At 39.6% G+C, this 13,924-nt stretch overlaps 1 long non-coding RNA gene across 2 annotated transcripts in view; it reads right to left on the bottom strand.

The window, feature by feature from the left end:
• The window catches only part of LOC118151545 (uncharacterized), a 75,288-nt gene that overhangs the window by 50,461 nt on the left and 10,903 nt on the right, over positions 1–13,924 (bottom strand). For both annotated transcript variants that reach the window (XR_013532643.1, XR_004739912.3), the window contains exons 2-3: positions 8,665–8,811; positions 7,764–7,841 (exon numbers count right to left, since the gene is read on the bottom strand). This is a non-coding gene — a long non-coding RNA (uncharacterized LOC118151545). The remainder of the gene's footprint in view (positions 1–7,763; positions 7,842–8,664; positions 8,812–13,924) is intronic.

The raw sequence follows: 13,924 nt of genomic DNA, 5'->3' as shown, positions 1-13,924 counted from the left end.
CACAATACACAATATGTGTATTGTGTACATATATAACACAATAACAAGGATGAACAAACTCACAATAATATAGATGAATCTCTCAAATAAAATATTGAGTAAAAGAAACCAGACACAAAAGAATATACGTTAAATCATTTCATTTATACACAGTTCAAAAACGGGCAAAACTAATCTATGATGTTAGATGTCAGGCTACTATATTCGATATTGTAACCCACAGCATATGGCACCTATATCACTGAATGGAAAGGATAATGAATCAGTTTTTCTCTCACTTTACATAGAGCACTCTGACTTCTATTCTGTTAAAGCCTATTTGTGACCCACTACATGGATTTTATAATGTTTAATGAGTTGTGGTCTATAATTTGGAAAACATTGTTGTTAATACTGGTTAGGCTTCCAGAGTAGCTGAGATGTTATCTAATCTCTTTAAGCCTCAATTTCCTTCTCCATAAAAAGAAAAAATAATGGTGCTCCTCTCATAGGGCAGTTATGGGATTGGATGCGTTAATGAACATTAAACACTCTCTCGGCACAATGACTGGCATGAGAGCATGCTTGCATGTGAGTGTGTGCGCACACACATGCACACACGCACACACATGCACACACGCACACACACACATGAACACACTTTTATTACTAGTTTTATTTCTAAATACATCCAGGTCTTTCCTTGGGCAAATAAACATTTTAAATCCCTGTTCTCAGGACTCACTGATAACGTGAACTAATCTTCCAGAGGAGACTTAGAGGTGACTCATTGCTCTAGGGAAGCCAAGTTCCTTGGTGATTAGGACTTCTGGGATTTCCACCTAGACATGAACTTCTTTAAGTTTTTTTCTGTTTTCCCATACCATGTTCTACCGGGCTGTTTTCTTATCTGCTCTGGTCTTTTTGGCAGGGCCTGAGATTGTTTGGGCTTGTACAGTGCAATTGTACTTACACAATCGTTGTTTTTAAAAAGTCATCTTAGCCTGGGAAGTGTTGGCCACTGCTAAGAGCAAGCCCTCCTTCTTGGCCATGAGGTCTGACCAGTTCCCGTTGCTTCCTCCAACAACAGGGGCTTTATGCTCTCATGCAAAAAGACCAGCTGTCAGCTTAAATTTCCCTAATCCAGCCAGATCCCAACTCGGCCAATCAACAGTCGCTATCTGGGGAAAGCCCATCTGTGAAATGCAGCAGTGCCCTTACTGGAATGACATGTCATAAAAATTAGTTTGGGCACTAATCTAAGGGAGCTTTGTGCTGAGTCGAGGGACTGCGAGGTCCCAGTTGGTGTCCTACTCTTTGCCAAAGAGCTGGACCAGATGAGCAGTGCCCAGTTTGAAAACACAGAAAGTGCCTCCACCTCCTGCCTCCCTCAACCCTGAACCCCTTGTGATGCTGTCCTTGGGAAGAAGGGAGACCCTTACCCACTCCCCCAAGTCTTCTTCTCTGGGTAGCTGGTTCCTCTGTCACCCAAGAGGGCTAAAAGCGTGGACAGAAATGTATCATATTGCTGGGGTGTTTTTTTGTTGTTGGAGATTTACTGTTTTTTAACTGCAAGATTATATTACTAACTCTTGTTGGCTCGTTTGTTTAAAAAGGACAAACAAACTCATTTCTATGAGAAAGATTCTTCTAGTGCACGTTGCCTCTCTCATCTCTATAAAAATAGTTGTTCCCAAAACATATTTTTTAAACTACTGAGAACAATAAAGAATTGAGATTTTCATTTTGTTGTAGTTCAATGGCCCAGGTTACTTTTCCCCTCAGATCTACCGTCCTGACCTGTTCACTTCCTCAGTTTACCCCATACTGTCTCCTTACTTCCTGACCCTTTAATTATAGCCTCCTACAGAGGGATTCAGGGAGATGGGCTGCTGGTGGCTTGGCCAGAGGCAGAACTGAGCCTGGCTTGCAGGTGTGTGCCAGGTGGGTACCCGCTCTCACCCTTGTTTGCTGAGCGTGGCGGGAGATGTGAGGAGGCCTGGAGCATGGCCTTGACTTAAATGATCCTGAAGCTTGGGTTAGGAAATGGTTTGTGCACACGTAAAGTTTCCCAGCCATTCATGACAGAATATGAATGCTATGGAGGACCCCGGCCTAGCGAGGTCATGGCATTGCCTGCCCGACTACACATGCTGTTTCCACTATTTCTCACTGTTTCTCCGTGTTTGAATCACATCCATTCAGTGTTTAGTGATTTTTATTGAAGGCCTACTACGTACCCTGCATTGTTCCAAGGGTCATGGGATGCATTTTATCAGAGACAGCTTATCATTCAGGCTGCCTGTGCACAGGGCTAACTTTGACCAATTAAAATGTAAACTCTACAGAAATGAGCTTAAAGGATCAGGAGCAGTCCTCTTTACATCATTAAGTAACTGAATAATGTGCTGTTTCTGTGCCATTTAGAAAAATCATTGTGCCTTCAATCCTAACATTGGAATTGTATTTTCAGACGGTCACATGAACAGTTTTACACTTGCTGGTTTTTATCTAATTTTAAATTATTTTGAAATCTTTCCTCGAAGTATAGGTTCTTTCCTAGAAGTTTAGAAGTGTGAATTCTACAGTAACACTGAGGAAAAAAGCCCAATGCATTTTAATTAAAAAAAAAAATCTACAGATTTTTTATTGTTTAAAAAGCATTTTCCCTGCACGAATTAGGAAATTCACTTAATGGACTTAATTATTTCTACTTAAGAAAAATTTTAAATTAGTCTTTGGAATAAAGGGAACTAATCAGTGTTTTGGCCACATCTTTGCTTCAAGGCAATATAATTAATCAGATCGCTATTTTAGGTCAGCCTGGGTGCTGCATTGCCAGCTTTACAGTTTGAGAAGGCTAGGAAGTATTTTCTAAGGACTTAGTACTTACTTAATAATGTTAGATCAAAGGAAAAGCAATCAATCCAGAGTTAAAGCCACATATTTATCCCATTTTATATGGTGAAATTTGTCTATTATATCATTTAGCAGTAAACCATGAAGCCTCTCATGCTATTTTGGAGAGTATAGCATTGTCTAACGCGAGGTGGAAATGAATTAAAACCAAGAGAGAGAGAGAGATTTAAAAATATTTTATTCACTAATTCATTCACTCACTTATTTGGTTATTCATTAAACACCACTAAGGGCTCATTAACACATTAGTATGTGCTATAAAACAGAGTATGACGTTTCTCTCAAGCTCTTGCGATCCCGTTTAAGCTACCCTTCCTCCTTTCTCACATTCTGGTTGACACTCCTTCTAGAATAGGTGGATCTCTACTGAAACTCTGCACAGCCATGCCTAACCTCCTCCAGACCTCCTCTACCTCTAAGCTATGCCTCCGCTTCATTATTTTTCCATTCATTTATCCAAACCTCATCCTTCTTTTTTTGTTTGTTTGTTTTTTGAAGTGGAGTTTTATTCTCGTTGCCCAGGCTGGAGTGCAATGGTGTGATCTCGGCTCACCACAACCTCTGCCTCCTAAGTTCAAGTGATTCTCCTGCCTTAGCCTCCTGAGTAGCTGGGATTACAGGCATGCACTACCATTCCCGGCTAATTTTGTATTTTTGGTAGAAACAGGGTTTCACCATGTTGGTCAGGCTGGTCTTGAACTCTTGACCTCAGGTGATCTGCCCACCTTGGCCTCCCAAAGTGCTGGGATTACAGGCTTGAGCTACCACACCTGGCCCATCCTTCTTTTCCTAATATCTCGGCTCAAGTCTACTTTTAAAAAAATAAACAATTTATCTTAAGCTCTAATATAGAGCTATAAGGGTTATTACATATAAAGAAGTACAAGATGCAACCAGGACCATGCAAACCCTGCCATCCTGTTTAGAAATTCTGAGTCATGTTTCAAACTTAGAGAGTGTTGGCAACATATAGCCTGTGTGTAATACCAGACAACTGATTCCTACCGAGAGTGCTGTAGGAGGTTGTGGGAGAGAACCACTGGAAGCTTCTTAGGAAACTGAGATTTAAGTTTTGAAAATAAGATCTGGGTGGCTGTAAAAAAAGGACAAGACATTCCCAGAGGGTATGAAAATCTACCTACACCAAGAAGGCCCACTCTAGTGGGTACAATTAACTTGCCCCCTAATGCACATATCTTGAGTTTAAACCTTCTCTCACAAGCTTAATTTGTATGCTGATTCTTCAGCAGTGGCTTAAAAAAACAAAGATGGGGCAGTGTTTCTGGTTTTTTTTTTTTTTTTTCTCCATCCTATTTTATTTCAAGCTCTTCATAAAGAGGCTCATATCTGACCTCTAGTTCAAGTTGCTGTCCGGGTGTGCTCTGCCTCAAAGACAGACTGTGAAAGAATTAGCAGATTATAAGAATTTAAGCTCTTGTGGATATACTGTGACAACCAGGCCAGGTCCTGGTGTGAACTGAAAAAGAGATGCGAGAGACCTGCCACTGGGCTTTGTCCATAGAAAGTGTGTGAAAAAATAACGAAATCATTTAGTATTGATTTATACTGGTTATACTGCAGTAACCAGTATGAATGAAACCATAAAATCCAGGGGAACAGTGAGACAAACCCAAAATATGACTGAGGATAAGTACGGTAATTCAGAGGAAGTAGTCTGCCTGGGTCCCCAGTGGTGGGGAAATGAGTGGATGGGAGAAGTACTGGGTTGGGGAGGGTGCTGGGTGAGGCTGGGGCTTCTCGGGCTACAAATGACGTGAGCACTGTCATGTCAGGAGACTTGAGACAGCACCAAGCTGTGAAAGTGGCTGGGCTCAGTTTCCTGTTTAGTTTCACATCCGCTGACTTTAAGTGTTAATATCTGCATTTAGGCAGTGACTGTGAAGCAAGGGAATTCTTGACCAGGCTTTCCTATTTATGTTGTCCTTATCCCAAGGCTCCCCATGACAATACAAATGCCACTAAGCCAGGTTAATAAAGATAGGGACATGGACTCTTGCTGGAGAATTCTGGGCTTTCCTGCATGTTTTTCTAAGGTCCATTAAGAAGAGTTATCCAAATCTTGAAAATAAAGAAAAAAGATTAATGCGTACCTTTTAAGTTGCTTGCCTAAAAGTCATCTGATATTCTAGGGGAAGGTAACATTGTTTGTCTTACTAATTAGGGCCCAGACTTTGTAAAGATCGATGTTATCCTATAGAAAATGTTGCATTGCTAATGACATCTGTCCAGAAAAAAAAAAAAAGTAACCCCAATGGTTATGGCTTTATTGCCCTGTAGGACATTAACCAGTCTGGTGTCTAACTTTGCACTCTTAGTCTAGAATTTTTATTTCCAATGGCTATCCATATATTGGTTGTCATACTCTTCTTTATTCCAGCTTTGTCATTCTGCTTCTTCTTCTGTTGAGTTAAATAGATCTTTGACATGTGTTCACTATATGTTTTATGAGAGTTAAGTTTTTAAAATTTAAAATATATATACTTGACTAATCTTAGAAGTCGACTTGGTATAATATGTTTAATTTACTGATTAACAAAGATTGTTTGTGATGTATCTTTGCTAATATTAAGGACCTGGAAATCTTGTAATTAGCATTCATAATTTTATGCAGTGTATATTATACATTTCTATGCATAAGAACACTAAGAAGAAATAACTAAGAGAAACTGGCATTTGATAAACCATCGAGTGAGTCTTGAATAGGTTTAGTGACAGAACCAAATAATTTTTTAATTTGCAAGAAATGTTCTTCCGCTACTCTGCAGAACTGTTCTTCCCTGCAACCATGTAGTTGTGAAATTCTTGCAAGCCTTCAAGTCAGGAAGCATTTCAAATAGAAAGAGGAACTTTAAAAAATGTACCCCTGGGGAAAGATTCCCTCCCTCCCAGCCCCCACCAAAAGGCCTCATAATGCATTTCAGCTGCTTCGTGCTTTCATGGCACCATTTTTAAAAATAGCAATAGAAAATTGAGCCTTTATGGGAGAGGCATCAAATATGGGGGTAAATGTTATTTTCTCTGGGTTAGGCCTAGCTCAGGATTTTATTAGCTGTTGATATTTTGTGGGAGTCCTGAAATATCTAAATTAATTGTCTTCTTTAAATTTTTTTTTTTTTTTTTTTCTGAGGCAGGGTCCTGTTCTGTCTCCCAGGCTAGAGTGCAGTGGTGCGATCACAGCTCACAGCAGCTTTGACCTCCCAGGCTCAGATGATCCTTTGGCCTCAGTCTCCTGTGTACCTGGGACCAGAGGCATGCGCCACTACACTCAGCTACATTTTAAAATATTTTGTGTAGAAACTAGGTCTTGCTATGTTGCTCAGGCTGGTCTTGACCTCCAGAGCTCAAGCAGTCCTCCAACACCGGCTTTCCAAAGTGCTGGGATTACAGGTGTGAGCCACTGTGCTACCACGCCAGTACATGGATCTCTGTATTTGCCTGGGCAATGGGGTGAGAACTGATCTCTACAAAAAATTTTTTTAGAAATTAGCTGGATGTAGCAGCACACACCTGAGCAGTAGTCCCATCTACTCAGGAGGCCGAGGGAAGAGGATCCCTGGAGCCCATGAGTTTGAGGCTGCAGTGAGCTGTGATTATGCCACTGCACTCCAGCCTGGGCCACAGAGCAAGACCCTGTTTTTTAAAAAAATATATTGGGGTCAACGATCGCTCCTAGTGTCCCCATGCGTGAGAAACTTCACTTCTAGTATAACTCCTTAGAGGAGTAAGTTCTCCTCCGCAAAGTAGTTCTTCAGTAAAGCAAGTCAGTTGTCTTTGCCCCATGCTGTCTCACTGTGAACCTTTGCCACCAGGGCTATTGGAGATCCTCTGATGCTCTTCAGTCACTCTGGGTTAGTCTCCTGCTAGTAAAGCTGACTGTCCCCAAACCCACAGTAATTAAATGTTGATCATTAATATGTTTTTGAGTCGTGGCAGCCCCTGCATCAATATTAAATAACTATGGTCTGCTTGAGCGCTACCATGTCCTATGTCGCTGACAGGGCGTGATCACCCCATAAGACTGAGTCAGGAACTATAGCCATCACCCCGTTTGCTGTGGCTCTGAGACTGATGAAACTTGCCTCCGTAGAAAAGAGGAAGCAGCAATTGAGCCATGCCTCTCTACAGACAAAGTTCTTCCAGTTGTCTCTAAACTTCTTACCCCCAAGTAAGTTTCACAGAGAAGTAGATTGCACAGTCATAACACCAGCATGAGTCTGGGGTCCAGCTTCTGATCTGCAGTCCAGTCTACTTCTCAGGAATGTCCTTCTAGGCCATTGTTTACATGAGTTCAAAACCAAGGAGCTATGAGTTTCCGAGAGTCCTATGCCTGGAACCTAGAGACTGCAATTCAAGGCCAGAATTTGCCTCGTCACTGTCAACTCATTCTTCCCTTTATTATCTGCTTGCTTTGAGGGCTTTTGAATTCTTAAGATATATCTTAAGTCTTTTCTCCGAGCTTTTACCTTTTCAGATTTTTAAAATAGTTGGGTTCTTTTTTTGTCCTTGGATATCTAGTAATGCTTTCTCAGACTCAGTCAAGTCTTAACCCTTCTGGGATTGCACTGTTTTAACTAGCACACAGTGGGAGGTCAGTGTGTGTGTGTGTGTGTGTGTGTGTGTGTGTGTAAGACAGACATCAAAGGTTTCAGGAATTATTGGACCCTGTCAAAATTCTGAATAGCTCAGTCCATATTTACTAATGCATCTCCCTCTTCCAGCCCCTCTGCACTTCCTCCTTCTAGTTCTCATGTTGGCAAGTGTATTAGTTAGGGTTCCCTAGAGTGACAGAATTAATAGGATATTATATGTATATATAAAGGGGAGTTTATTAAGTATTAACTTACATGATCTCAAGGTCTCGCAATAGGCTGTCTGCAAGCTTGAGGAGCAAGAAGAGCCAGTTCGAGTCTCAAAACTGAAAACTTGGAGTCCAATGTTTGAAGGCAGGAAGCATCCAGCATGGGAGAAAGATGGAGGCCGGGAAGTTAGGCCAGTCTCACCTTTTCATGTTTTTCTGTCTGCTTTATGTTTGTTGGCAGCTGCTTAGATTGTGACCACCAGACTGAGGGTGGGTCTGCCTTCCCCAGCCCACTGACTCAAATGTTAATCTTCTTTGGCAACACCCTCATAGACACACCCAGGGTCAATACTTTGCATTCTTCAATTCAGTCAAGTTGACACTCAGTATTTAACCGTCACAGAAGGGCAAGAGAACACACAACACGATATTATCACAATATTTTTACCATGGCAAACTTAAGGTGCCCCATTCACACAGATGCCATCAAAATCGAACAGAAAAGGGAATGAGGAGTTAATTTCTTTTAGACTTGCTGCTTAAACTTATTCAGAATCTCTTAGATTGGGAGCTGACTTTTTTTGTGGCATTCCTTTCTCATAGACCACTTTTTCTGCTGAGAGCTGACTTGGGGTCAAGAAAAGAAGAACAAACTAGTATTTAAATGAAATAGCATACATTTAAATAGGTCTTTTAATTTTTTCAAGTATTTAATCTCTGTTAACTATATTCCTGTGGCATCCATATGAAGAGATAAGTAGCACATTTAAAAGCATTTCTATTGAAGTTAGAAAACTCATCTAATCTTTTCATGCATCTCTAGAATTTAAAAGATTGATGCTCAGAAATGATTATAATTGTTCTAGTGGTGGTGCCAGCTACTGTGCCCAAAGAAGGATCTGTCTATAACTAAATTCCTTGGGATGGCCATGAATGGTAAATCTTACCTTTTTTGAGGCCCCTGTTAGCATCAATTTTCTGGAGTTTCCCTGCCTTTCTCACCTTTCTTCTTTTGTCAAAATCAGATAATATTTTTCTAGATCTCTTTATTCATCCAATTAAATATTTCCATGCTTCTGAGATGTCTATGTAACCTATACAACAAAAAGAGCATATTGAATGAGCCCAATGAATGAGACATCTAAAATCCCACAATAAAAAAAGGAAGAAAAAATTAGAAGCATTTTTTTTTTTTAAAATCAGACAGAAAAGTTGCGTTTTTTTGTTTTGCTTTTGTTTGTTGTTTTTTTTAACCAGTCCTGAAGTGTTGGCAAGGTCTTGTATCATGAAGTCTCTGCTTGACACAGAAAACATTTGGAGCAATCAGAATTGGCTTTGATTGTTCTCATGGAATTTTGACCCCAAGAAAGTAGGAAAATCCCTTTTATATATATTTACTCTCAATGAACCTCCATTTCCGTATCTTGCCTTCCTATGCCCCATCCCATCTCGGTTTATTATTCAAATTCTGCCTGCTTTCATTCATTCAACAAAAATTATTGAGTTATATTGCATGCCAGAAAGTATTTGATATGTTCCCAACCATCTGAGCTGGCCATTCTTCCATTGGATAGAGCCTAATAGGAACTCAGGAGTCTGAAACCCCTTTTAGATAAGATTAAGGAAAAAGATCAGAAAATCAATTTTTGATTAATGAAGATATTTTACAAATGTTTTGTGGTTGTTTCAAAACGTTTTCATATTTACTTAGCATGTTCATAGATTACAAAGGATTTTCATTAATACTCTTTAACTATAAAGTCCATTTCCAAGGTTGGGAAAGTTTTAGTAGGGCTTCCTCACTAAGAACTTCATGAGTGTAGAGGCTGTGTTTTATTGTGTTTATAGCTTTAGAATTTGTCCCAGGGTCAAGTAGTGAATAGGCTCTTACTAAGTAATTGTTAAATGAATATCTTCACTACATGTATATAAGTTCTTTCCTCTACTGGTTTGTAATTGGAGGTTCTTTGCACTACCTCCTTTCCATGTGCACAGCATTATTCTTATCAGACAAGGAATTTGGCTGAATCTTACCCAGGAAATATGTTAGGTTGAACTTAGAGGATAGACTGGAACAGTACCATGCATCCTAGTCATGTCATCAGTCCTTGAAACCATAATTGCAAAGGTTTCACATCATCATTTACAAAATGAAAAGTTTGGTAAAGACACAAAGTTGTAAGGTGGAGAAAACTGGAGAACTAAAAGAATCTCATATTAGGGATGGCAGTTTCATGATTACAGTAATTAGGTTTCAGAGATATTAAGGCAACAGTAAGATTGCAAACAAAAGCAGTAGGATGGCATCTGAAGCAAGAAGTTCACCAAGATGACTTCAATTTTCCTCTTTCATTGGGGACTTGGAGTTAATTTCCTCTATATTATGTCTTCAAAGTGCATGGACTTCTGGTTAAAAACACTAAGCTATTTGATGAACAGGATATAAGAAATGATAAGAATAATGATCTGGCTTTTTGGCTTCTGGAAGAAAACAAGATAATAAGCTTAGATGGTAACTATATTAGAAACAAGGGCAATAAGAATTTCAAGAATGTTAAGGTCTTGATTTTGATCCTGTGATAAGACTATTTCTTGCTATTTGTTTCTCCCAACCAGAAATCTTTAATTTTCTGATTTTTAATTGTCATATCTATGAAAACATCCTTAGCAGGTAACCTAAGACTTAGAGGTTGAAAATGTGAGATTAATATTGGCAGAAAATGTTGGAAGACAACTTTAGATACCTGGAACTTAGGTATCTTTTCTGTGAGATCTTGGAAAAGTCACTGATATGGTTTAGCTCTGTGTCCCTACTCAAATCTCATGTTGAATTGTGATCCTTGGTGTTGGAGGTGGGGCCTGGTGAGAGGTGACTGGATCATAGTGGGGGGTTTCCAGTAGTTTAGCACCGTTGCCCTAGTGCTGAGACAGAGCTCTCATGAGATCTGGTTGTTTGAAAGTGTGTGACACCTCCTCTGTCCCTCTGTCTCCTGCTGGCTATGTGAACTTGTGCTTGTTTCTTCTTTGCCTTCACCCCCATTGTGAGTTTCCTGAGGCCTCTCAAGAAGCAGAAACCTATACAGCCTGTGGTGCCATGAGCTGATTAAACCTTTTGTCTTTATAAATTGCCCAGTCTCAGATAATTCTTTATAGCACTGCAAGAACAGACTAATATGGTCACCTAACCTCTCTGAAGTTCCGTTTTCTAACTTCAGTAGAAATATTTTTAAATTGACCCACTTACCTCTTCATATAGATGTTGTAGGAATAGAGTTAACAGAGATAAAATACCTAGAAAAATTAAGAGACCTATTCAAATGTATGCTATTTTATTTAAGTACTAGTTTGTTTTTCCTTTATTGACCCCAACTCAGCTCTGAGTAGAAAAACTGATCAATAAGAAGGGAATGTCACAAAAAAGTCAGCTCCATATCTAAGAGAAGACTAAGTTTAAGCAGCAGGTCTAAAAGAAATTAGCCACTCACCCACTGCTTCCTATTCTCTTTTCTGTTTGATTTTTATGGGCATCTGTGTGGATGGGGTAATCTTAAGTGTTTGCTGTGGTAAAAATATTATGATAATTGTGTTCTGTATTCTCTTGCCCTGCCAACATGAGAATCAGAGACAGGAAGTACAGATGAGCTGGAAGAGTGAGTTGCATCAGTAAATATGAGCTGAGCTACTCAGAACTTTGACAGGGCCCAACAATTTCTGAAATTGTGCATGCACATGCACACACACACTCACCCCTACAATGACCTTCTACCAGACACTTCTCTGAGCACTGCTATACAATGTTGAAAAATACACATTCCCTGCTTTCAAGGAGCTTATATTCTAATGAGTGAAGAAATAAAATAGTGGATTCATAACATAAATTACAACAAATTCAAATAATTATATGTGCTATGAAAAAAACCCAAAATAATTAAATAAAGAGTAAAGGGGAGGTGAGAATGGGGCTGGAGTTGACAACTAGAGAGGTACTAGTTAGACAAGAGAAGGTGACATTTGAACTGAAATCTGAGTATATAGAGACACCAACCAGGGAAAGCTCTGAAAGATAGTTGGAATGAATACAATGAGGAAAATCTGCAGGAAAATGAGGTTGCAGAGGTAAACCACAGCCAAATAAAATGCAGCTTTTTAGTCTATGAACTTGGAATTTATTCCAGGGAGAATAGGAAACTCTTAGGGGAGTCTGATCTTTGATTTGTGGACTAATGTCTTTCATTAACCTTGGATTAAATCTTAGCCATTATCTCTATAAATATTTCTTCCGCCTTATTCCCTCTTCTTCTTTTTGATGAGCTACATGTATATCAGACCATCTCACAGTGTCATATCTAAAGCATTCTATTGTTTTTCTTCATTCTTTTTTTTCTTTATGGTTCAGTTTAAATAATTTTTGTTAAACTCCCTTCAGATTTACTGGTCCTTTCTTCAGGATCAGTAAAGGTTGGTGTTCAGTCTTGTAGTTAAACACGTTAAATGAATTTTTCATTTCTAATATTGCAGTTTTCAGCTCTATAATTTCCATTTAATCCTCTCAGAGAGTTTCTTTTTTTTTTTTTTTAAGACGGAGTTTCGCTCTCGTTACTCAGGCTGGAGTGCAATGGCACTATCTCGGCTCACCGCAACCTCCGCCTCCTGGGTTCAGGCAATTCTCCTCCCTCAGCCTCCTGAGTAGCTGGGATTACAGGCACGTGCCACCATGCCCAGCTAATTTTTTGTATTTTTTAGTAGAGACGGGGTTTCACCATGTTGACCAGGATGGTTTTGATCTCTTGACCTCGTGATCCACCCGCGTTGGCCTCCCAAAGTGCTGGGATTACAGGCATGAGCCACCATGCCCAGCCCAAGAGTTTCTATTTTTATGCTAAAGTTCCCTGTCTGGAACAAAGTAATTTCCTAAAATATTTTGGTTGAGTGAATAAATTGGTTTTGCTGCTTTGTCAGGAAAAAGGATTTTTTTTTTTTTGAAATGGAGTGTTGCTCTGTCACCCAGGCTAGAGTGCAATGGCACGATCTCGGCTCACTGCAACCTCCGCCTCCTGGGTTCAAACAATTCTCTGCCTCAGCCTCCCAAATAGCTGGGATTACAGGTACCCACCACCACATCTGGCTAATTTTTTTTGTATTTTTAGTAGAGATGGGGTTTTTACCATCTTGGCCGGGCTGGTCTTGAACTCTTGACCTCGTGATCCACCCGCCTCGGCCTCCCAATGTTCTGAGATTACAGGTGTGAGCCACCGCACCCAGCAGAATTTTTGTAAATACAGAAAGAAATCACATCTGGACTGGAAAATTTAGTATCACGAATTAGGGATCTTCCACTAAGACTCAGTAACTCATGGTACAACCAGGTGATAGCCATCTTCATTTTAATATTTTGCAAATTTAACCTTATTTTAGAGACAGCCAATGTAATAAGGCACTCGCATATTACTAATGTTTTTATACTTGGTCAGTTCCTTCTGGAAGCTCACAGTAGGACTAGACCCACATGCATATAAACATTAAGTAACTTTGCTCAATAGTGTGGAACTATTGCAACTGTAATAAATGTCTCCCTTTGCAAATGATTTAAGTAAAGTCAGAAAGTCTTTGGGTTCAATTTTTATCCCTGGAAAAAAGACAAATATTCCACTGGCAACATGTAGAATATGTTCCTTGGAGTAGATGATACATGACTTAAATTTCCTCTCTCTAGAGAATAGTTTTGGCAGGCCTCTCTATGTGCAAATGTGAACGAGAGATACAGTTTTCACCTGGAGAGGAAAGCCCCAGAAGTCTGTCCTGCAAAGAGCAATCACTAGAGTGCTAGGAATCCCAGAATTTAACAAGTAAAATTCAAAAGAAAAGTAAAAGCGAATAGGAGAAGTCTCAAGTAATCCATTAAATGTTTCTGGAGCAGACAAAACAAGGCAATAATAAGGCCAGGCTGTGGAGTTTTATAACAAGCAAAACATAAATGCATGTTTTCCAGAAAGCACAGGCCTCTCACATAAGTTTAAAGAGACTGATGCCTCTGGCAAGGGGATTATGCATAGAGTTGCAATCACCACTATGTTTCATTAGTGCTTATTATTACCATGGACAAACATAATGCTATCTGCTTCCCTGAGTGTGTTTGAAGCATAGGAAAAATCCAAAGGTTTTTATAAAGTGAGAGATGGTGATATAGTACAACTCATACGTGCACAT

The sequence above is a fragment of the Callithrix jacchus genome, chromosome 2 (assembly GCF_049354715.1).
Source record: "Callithrix jacchus isolate 240 chromosome 2, calJac240_pri, whole genome shotgun sequence".
Classification (NCBI taxonomy): Eukaryota; Metazoa; Chordata; class Mammalia; order Primates; family Cebidae; genus Callithrix; species Callithrix jacchus.
Note: the sequence above shows the minus strand (reverse complement) of the source record. Positions and strands in the feature narration are given on the sequence as shown.